We start from the raw sequence: 9631 nt of genomic DNA, 5'->3' as shown, positions 1-9631 counted from the left end.
ACCTGGATCCTTAGGCTTTGTAGGCATGCATCTTAACTGCTAAGCCTTCTCTCTGGCCCCATATTTTTGTTTACAAGATTTATTTTTATTTATTTATTACAGACAGAGAGTGAGGGAGAAAGAGAGGTTTTTGGTTTATTTGTTCTTTTTTTTAAAGGGAAGGTCTTCCTCTAGCCCAGGCTGACCTGGAATTCACTATGGAGTCTCAGGGTGGCCTCGAACTCACGGCAATCCTCCCACCTCTGCCTCCCGAATGCTGGTACTAAAGGTGTGCGCCACCACACCCAGCTGTTTGCACTTTTCACACGCACTGAGTACACCATACACTGGAACGCAGGCATCACCAACACCTTACTCTCAGGTGTGTGCATGGGTAAGCGGCGTCTCCATGCCGAGGACCTGCTGCTCCTGTGGTGGCGCCCTAGGAACTCAGGTAAATCTTTGCATGCGCATCTCTGTTCACGTGTGTGTTGGTGCACGTGTGTGGGCACATGGAGGCCAGAGGTCAATTTTGGGTGTTTTCCTCAATCACTCTCCATCTTAGTTTTTAAAGTACTTTTTAAAAAAAATTTTGTTGCTTATTTTTATTTATTTATTTGAGAGTGACAGAGAGAGAGAGAGAGAGAGAATGGGCATGCCAAGGCTTCCAGCCACTGCAAACAAACTCCAGACGCATGCGCCACCTTGTGCATCTGGCTAACGTGGGTCCTGGGGAATCGAGCCTCGAACCAGAGTCCTTAGGCTTCACAGGCAAGCGCTTAACCACTAAGCCATCTCTCCAGCCCTCCATCTTATTTTTTAAAAAATATTTTATTTATTTGAGAGAGAGAGAGTAGCCTCCAGTCACTGCAAACGAATTCCAGATGCATATGTCCCCTTGTGCATCTGGCTTATGTGGGTCTTGGGGAATCAAACAGGGGTCCTTAGGCTTCGCAGGGAAATGTCTTAAACACTAAGCCATTTCCCTAGCCCTCCATCTTAATTTTTTGAGACACAGCCTCTCACTTGCCTGGACTCATTCATTAGGCTAGTCTGGCCAGTAAACCCTAGAGATCGTTCCTTCTCTGCCTCCCCAGTTCTGGGATTGATGCAGGATTTGGGGGCTCAGAAGGGGGTCTTTATCAATTCTTTGTTAAAGGTAGAACAGAATCCAACACTTGGGGTTCATAAATTCTGGGGGACTCTGCATCAATGGGTTACAAGTGCCTTTTGGGCCAAGGGCCTGCAGAAGGAAATTTTGGGTTTATTAAAAGAAATTCTGGGGCTGGAAAGATGACTCGGTGGCTAAGGTGATTGCCTGCAATATCTAACAAGAGCCGAGTTTGATTCCCCAATACCCAGGTAAGACCAGATTCACAAAGTGGCACATGCGTCTGGAGTAAATTTACAGTGGCTACAGTCCCTGGTGTGTCCATTCTTTCTCTGAGCCAAGTGTGGTGGCACGTGCCTTTAATCTCGGCATTTGGGAGGCAGAGGTAGGAGGATCACTATGAGCTCAAGGTTGGCCTGAGACAACATAGTGAATTCCAGGTCAGAGAATAGAGCAAGACCCTACCTAAAACAAAACAAAACCACTCTGGGCTGAAGAGCTAGCTTAGTGGTAAAGTGCTTACCTTGTAAGTCTGAGGTCGTGAGCAGTTTGATCCCCAGTACCCAGGTAAATGCTGGATAAGGTGGCACTTGCCTGTAATTCCAGCACTGGGGAGGTAGAGCTAGGTGGATGTGGTGGTTTGATTCAGGTGTTCCCCATAAACTTAGGTGTTCTGAATGCTAGGTTCCCAGCTGATGGAGATTTGGAAATTAACACCTCTTGGAGGGAGTGTATTGTTGGGGTGGGCTTATGGGTGTTATAGCCAGTTTCCCCATGCCAGTGTTTGGCACACTCTCCTGTTGCTGTGGTCCATCTTATTTTGGCCGGGGTGATGTCCACCCTCTGCTCATGTCATCGTTTTCCCCTGCCATCGTGGAGCTTCCCCTCGAGCCTGTAAGCCAAAATAAACCTCTTTTTTTCCCATAAGCTGCTCTTGGTTGGGTGATTTCTACCAGCAATGCGAACCTGACTGCAACAGTGGATCCCTAGAGCTCACTGGCCAATCAGTATAGCTTAACTAGTAAGCCCTAGGCCAATGAGAGACTCTGTCTCATAAAAAGGCTGACACCCAGGCTTTTCCTCTGGCCTCCACACAGTACCTTCAAACCCCTATGCAGATATGTGCACACCACACACACTCATATACACGCCAAAAAAAAAAAGGAAGAAAAGAAAAAGAAGGAAGCCAGATGTGGTGGTGCACACCTTGAATCCCAGCACTTGGGAGGCAGAGGTAGGAGGATTACCATGAGTTCAAAGCCACCCTGAGACTACATAGTGAATTTCAGGTCAGCCTGAGCTTAAAAAAAAAAAAGGAAAAGAAGAAAAAACAAACAAAAAGCCTTTGCCTCCGCTGCCTTCCCCTTCTGTTTTGTAGGGGTCAGCTCATACCATCTGACATCTTTTCCATGTTTCAGGAATAGTCACCTTTGGGCTGGAGCCTATCTTTTGGATTTTGTTTGGTGGGAAAGTTACAAGGAGGTGTCAGATGTTTATGACCAAACTGCTGTGTTAGAAAGGGGCATTCGCAAGGAAGGGGTCTTCAGAGAAGCTGTTTTGGGTAGTGATGTTGTACCGTGGTAGGACATATGTGGTGGCCGAGGAAGGAGACAGCTGGGGGTGGGGTGGGGGGAATGGCTGTTCAGGAACAATCTTTTCCTTGGCTGGTCAAGTTCAAATCAGAGCTCAAAACAGCTGGTCCTCAAATAGATCATGAGCACTGGTTACAAACTAGAGTCACCTGGGCTAAAAATTGTTATTAAATATCTTATACATTCCCATAGCTCTGGGGAAGCTATATGTAACATGAGGTAAGCTTTCTCTGAGACCTGGATGAGATTGTTACACAGATGAAATATTATCTAGTAAGACTATACAGTACTCTGTGCGCTCAGGAGGGCGGGCAGATTGATAAATGATTCTGGTAAGGAGTTAGAGTCAGACTTTGATAAATGTGAGATGTGGTTCCTGGAGATTTGTTCCTATAATATATAGGATTTGAAAAAAAAAAACTCTCTAAGGAGGTTGGAGAGATGGCTTAGCCATTAAGGCACTTGCCTGTGAAGCCTGAGGACCCATGTTCAACTCCCCAGGTCCCATGTAAGCCAGATGCACAAGGTGACGCTAGTGTGCTCACACACGCACACAGGCAGTGCACACGTCTGGAGTTCAATTACAGTGGCTGGAGGTCCTGGCGTGCCAACTCTCTCTCTCACACTCACTCCTGCTCTCTTACATTAAAAGAAAAAGGATCAGTCTATTGGGCTTATCTCAAAAAAAAAAAAAAAAAAAAAGTTCCCTAAGGATAAAAAAAAATTGAAGCAATACTATATAGTATATGATCTTTTCACAGACGTCAAACATGGGTGTTTGTGTGTATGTGTGTGTTTGTGTGTGTGTCAGAGATAAAGGCCCTAAGAAGTCCCAGAGACTCATGGAATTATTAACCTATATTTGATTCTTTTTTGTTTATTTTAAGCAGTCTCCTCTAGCCCTGGCTGATAACTCCCTCTGTAACCCAGGCTGCTCTTGAACTTGTGGCAATTCTCCTACCTCAGCCCTCTGAGTGCTGGGGTTAAATGCATGCACGACCATGCCTCCCCAGTTTATACACTGATTCTTAAATTTGCCTTGAGACTGTCCTTTTTCCCACCAGGGGAAGACAGCACCCTCTCAGTGTCCCATGGAGCCACACTGCCCCCTGTGGTCCAAACCACTTTCTTTCCTCTCTGTGTCTGGGGAGCAGCCCTGGACTAACAAACTGCTCTGCTGGGATGCAGCCCATCAGCACACAGGGGTCCTCGTAGGCTTTATTGCAGCTGAGCCCCTGGCTCACTAGGCCTGCAGGCCTGAAGACTGCGGTTCTGCGGCAGAGCAAGGATCTTGGTCATCTCTCTCCTGCCTCCCTGTCTCCTCCTTCCTTTGGTATGAATCTCTGATTCCCCAGAATTAAAAAAAAAAAAAAAAGTTTAGTAATTTATATGCAAGCAGAGAGAGAGAGACAGACAGGGAGAATGGTTGTGCCAAGGCCTCCAGCTACTGCAAATGGATTCCAGATGTAAGCACCACTTTATGCAGCTCATTTTACATGAGGACTGGCGAATTGAACTCTGGTTGTTGGGCTTTGCAGGCCTTAACCACTGAGCAATCTCCCCAGCCCCTATTTTAATTATTATTATTATTATTTTTTTTTTTTTTTGCTTTGGATTTTTGGTTTTTCTTGGTGTTTTGAGGTAGAGTCTCACTCTAGCTCAGGCTGACCTGGAATTCACTATGTTGTCTCAGGGTGGCCTTGAATTCACAGAGATCCCCCTACCTCTGCCTCCGGAGTGCTGGCATTAAAGACATGCGCCACCATACCGGGCTCTTTTTTTAAAAAAATTTATTTATTTATTTGACAGAGAAAGAGGGAGAGAGAGAGAGACAGAATGAATGGCCGTGTCAGGGCCTCCAGCCACTGCAAACAAACTCCAGACACACATGCCCCCTCGTGCATCTGGCTAATGTGGGTCCTGGGGAATTGAACCTGGGTCCTTTGGCTTTGCAGGCAAACTCCTTAACCACAAAGCCATCCCTCCAGCCCGGTTTTTTTTTTTTTTTTTTTTTTTTTTTTTTTTTTGAGGTAGGGTCTCACTCTAGCCCGGGCTGAACTGGAATTCACTATGTGATCTCAGGCTGGCCTTGAACTCACAGTAATCCTGAGTCCTGAGTGCTGGGCTTAAAGGCATACACCACCACTCCTGGCCCTATCTTTATTTTTGAGAGACAGAGGAAGAGAAGCCTGGCGTGGTGGCACATACCTTTAATTCCAGCATTCGAGAGGCAGAGGTAGGAGGATCGCTGTGAGCTCAAGGCCATCCTGAGACTAGAAAGTGAATTCCAGGTCAGCCTGGGCTAGAGTGAGACCCTACCTCGAAAAAGAGAGAGAGGGGGAATATAAATGGGTGCACCAGATACATGGGCTACTTTGTGTATCTGGCTTTATGTGGAAACTAGAGAATTGAACCCAGGCCATCGGGTTTTCTAGCAAGCTCCTTTAACTGCTGACCCACCTCTCCAAACCTTCCCCAGAGTTTCACCCCTGGCACGTGGCCTCTTGTCTTACTTGTCTCTCTAATTCAGGCCTTTAAAGGTCCTCTCTCCCCATCCTCCTCCTGGCCTACATTCCCAATGCGCACCCACTTCTATAGCTTCTAACAGCTAGGCATGGGCTAAGCGCTTCCTGTTGCCCGCCCACCTCCTGCTTTGCCCAAATCTCTGCCCCTCTCAAAGCTCTGGGTCCTTCCAGCCTCTGCCCACAGCAGACAAGGATGTGACTCCTCTGGAGCTCGCCTAAGCTCTTTGAAGAGTAGAAAGAGGAAGTGAGCCTTTCATTCTCTTTCCGTCTCCTTCCCCAGACCAGATGAGAGGAAGCCAGCTCTGCCTGTCCCCTCCTGCTTCCCAGACCACCTCTGTTATGTGAACGTGCTGGGAACACAGGACCAAGGGCCTCGCTCTGGGCTCCTCCAAGCCTCAGGAGACTCGAGATCTGAACACATCTGGGACTCGGGCAGCTTCCCCATGAGCCTGAAGCACTTCTGCAACTTTGAGTGGAAGAGAACCAACCTCCTCCTTCTAAGCTGCAGAGCTCCTGGGGCCAGAACATACTAGAAACTCTGAACACGGTACCAGGGTTACTGTCCCTCCTAGGTGCTGGCCCTGGACAAGCACTTCTTCCCTCAGCCTCAGGCCAGCTGTAGGCAGAGGTGAGCGGTTTTCACAAGTGCAATTATGTCCTAACTCAAGGAGAAGGAGGATGTTCAAATAAAAATACACAGGTGTAGCCAGGTGTGGCGGCGCATGTCTTTCATCCCAGCACTTTGGAGGCAGAGGTAGGAGAATCAGTGTGAGTTTGAGGCCACCCGGAGACTACATCGTGAATTCCAGGTCAGCCTGGGCTATAGTGAAACCCTAGCTGAGCAAAGTCAACCTCCCACAGCCCCCCTAAAAAAATACCCAGGTGATAGCTGGGTGTGGTAGCTCATGCCTTTAATCCCAGCACTCACGAGGCTGAGGTAGGAGGACTGCCATGTGTGTGAGGCCAGCCTGAGATTAATTCCAGGTCAGAGTGGGCTAGAGCTACCTTGAAAAACAAAACAAAATTACCTAGGTGATTTCCTTTGAATCACGTAGTTACCTGGAAACACTGGTGTTTTAAAAGCCAGGGTTATGGTCTTCAAAAAAAGGCTTCCAAGGTATGACTCTGGAGGCACTTAGTAGGACTACAGTATGGTGGGGCTTCTACCCCCCCCCCATTGTCTGTGTGTTCCAGAATGGGCTCCGCAGCTTGGCAAGGTGCTCGGTGCCCTCAGGATGTCCCTGTCCTGCCACAAACCCATATGGACTAGTTGCCATGCCTCACTGGCCCTCCATCTCTGCCCCTTATTGCCCAGGGGCACCTACTTCCCCACAGGCATGCATGGCTCCTTCACCCTGCAGACCTTCTCCTCACTTCTGTTGGCTTGATGCCTGTGCTCCGCCAGGGTCACGCTGCTCATCTGCAGAACGACTGGGGAAACATTAGCTCCGGAAACAGAGGGAGGACTTGAGCTGGATTTGCCATTGATTTATTGGCTGGTCATTTTTAAAAATTTTCTTATATTTTTCAGCATTGCTGTTTATTTGTTTATGAGAGAGAGTGAGTGAGTGAGTGAGAGGAAGAGACAGATAGAGAGAAAGAGAATGGGCGCATCAGAGCCTTCAGCTGCTGCACACAAACTCCAGATGCATGCGCCACTTTGTGCATCTGGCTTACGGGGGCTCTAGGGAATTGAACCTGGGTCCTTAGGCTTCACGGGCAAGCACCTTAACCACTAAGCCATTTCTCCAGCACTTATTGGCTGATCGTAACCCAGTAGTTGGGTGACCCCAGCTCCTCTATGAGCTGCATAGCCTTGGGCAAGTTATCCAACTTCTCTGTGCTTTGGCCTAATCATCAGTAAATGAAGAGGAGTTCCGGTGCATCTTGCTGTAATAAAGGGTGCAAGTGTTAGCTATTAGGGAGGCAGCGTCTACTCCATCCTGTGGAAGCAGCCCCCCTGCCCGGCCCCGCATTCCAACTGCGGTTTGCTCAGAGGGTTGAGCCTGACGCAGAATTCCTCATGGTGCCTTCCTAAGTGCCCCACCTGCACTCTGACGGGCCCAGCCCTGCCCTCGCTGAATGGTTCCTTGTTTCCCTAAGTCATCGTCTCTCTTTTTAAATTTTATTATTTTATTTTTTCTTCCTAAATATTTATTTAGGCATGTCAGGGAAGGTCCTGGGGGTGGCTCTGCCTGGTTCTGGGCACAGAGGGTGTGAGTGCCACCAGACCATGCTTACCCCACGCCTGCCGCCTCCTGTCCGGCTGGGTCTCCAGCTGCTCGGCACCGAGGCATCTGTCTGGCAGCTCCCAGCTGGCACCAGAGAGCCCCGGGGAACGGGAGCCCCCCTCCATGCCTGCGCCTCAGACCTCTCATCTTTGCTTTGGTGGAGGTCAGCCCCAGCGCCATTTTCGCTCTTAAGTCAGAGATACGGAAACCTTCATGACGACTAGAGATCCTAAACCACTACTAAAAATTCTTTTTTTTTTTTTTTGGTGTTTTTTTTTTTTTTTTTCAAGGTAGGGTCTCACTCTAGCCCAGGCTGACCTGGAATTCACTCTGTAGTCTCAGGGTGGCCTCGAACTCATTGTGATCCTCCTACCTCTGTCTCCCGAGTGCTGGGATTAAAGGCGTGCGCCACTACGCCCGGCTTAAAAATTCTTTTTATTAGTTATCTGCTATACTAGTGACTCTCTTGGTTGCTATGGGGATTCTTTGACATCCGCCACTTTGCAGATTAGAAATACCTCACATTTTTCTAAGTCCGGCTGCCCCTAGAAACAAGGACTTTTGGCCAAGCATCCTCCCTCTCAGACAGGAAGGAGGGCTGGAGGCGACATTTCTGGCCTCAGCTGTCAGAAGAGAACATACCCTTCCCCTGGCAGGTCCCTGGGTCAAGTGCCTCGTGTACACATTTCTATATTTAGCTATTTGGTCTTCTAGAGGGGGTGACAGGCACTGTCAAAGGTCCTGAAGGTCCTGAGCCAGCTTGTTTCAAAGGAAAATAATCACATCTTCCTCTTTAGTCTGTTTTCTCTCGGAACACCCTGGAAGACAGGCTTTGCCTCCTGACTGTCCTGGGATTGCACTCTCTCTGTCCTCTCTCTCTCTCTCTCATACACACACCTGGTTACCATGGAGAAAGCAGAACTTCTCCCATATGATGAAGATGGCATCTCCTCCCTCCGTCTTTCCCACCCCCTTCCCATGAAACCTTCACACACGTTCATTCCTTTCAAAGTTTATTTCTGATGAATAAAAAAAATAATTGATGTGATTCGGTAAGTTAACTTCCGTGATTAGACAATTATGAGAAGGGCAGAGCTTCCCTCTTCTGTCTCTGGAGGATGTGGCCGTAGAGGGTCGCGTGCCCACGAGTCCTGGTGGGCTCAGGAGGCTGAGTCAACCCCAAGCCCCTACACCGAAAAGCTCAGCTCTCCTTGACGGTATTTGCAGATGAATGCAAGGTCCATGTTTATTCCCAGTGACCGGAGCTGGGGACACAGCAAAGCACCAACTCAGGAGATGGAACCAGGGAATTTAGGACCCTGTAGGAAGGATTTTTTTTTCCTTAACAGAGGTCGCCTCCTGAGGCTGAGTGGCGTGGGGTGTGGGGGTTCCGTGGAGAGAGCCACCCGTCAGGCTGCTAGGGCTCTGGGAACCAGTGCCTGGGCCTGAAGGGACATTTCCTCCCCATTCCTTGCATCTTGCTGCAGCTCTCGGAGGAGTCTGTCCTGTCGGTCGGCAGCGGGCTCGTTTCCTCTAGAGATCTGAGAGTGGAACACCCAGAAAGTTGTGCTGGGGTCCTAAGGTTCAAATCCCAGAGGTCCTGCCTCCCAGCCCGGAGCCTCACAGCTGGGAGAGAACGTTTGGGGGAGCAGCTGCCAGGGAGGAAATAAAGAGGCGCAAGGGGCCTTTGCGGTCCCTGGGAGCGAAGAGCACAGTCAACTTTCCACCTCCACCCCGGTTCGCGCATGAGTTTCGGGGTGACTTAGGAGGCGGGGGTACGTTCATTTGGCTGGTGGTGAATTCGGGTTATACCTCTTTCTTTTACTGTGTGCTATATAGTCTGAAGACGAGCTCAGAGCCCGGTGCCTGCCAGCCAAGCGTTCCCACACAGCTATACCCCTGGAGGTTGTTTTCTTTAAATTTGTGTTTATTTTTGTGTGTTCGCATGAGTGGATACGTGTGTGTGTGTGTGCGTGCGTGCGTGCGTGCATGCGTGTAGATTGGTTGTTACCCTCAAGAATGTCATCCATTGTTATTGTATTTTGGTAGCAGGGTCTCTCAATCAGGCTAGACGGGCTGAGCAGTGAGTTCCAAGGATCCTTCTTTCTTTACCTTCCCACCACCGGGATTACAGATGAGCACCAAGCACACCTGGCATTTTGACCTGGGTTCTGGGGACCAAACTCAGATCCT

Source organism: Jaculus jaculus, chromosome 10 (assembly GCF_020740685.1).
Source record: "Jaculus jaculus isolate mJacJac1 chromosome 10, mJacJac1.mat.Y.cur, whole genome shotgun sequence".
Lineage (NCBI taxonomy): Eukaryota > Metazoa > Chordata > Mammalia > Rodentia > Dipodidae > Jaculus > Jaculus jaculus.
Note: the sequence above shows the minus strand (reverse complement) of the source record.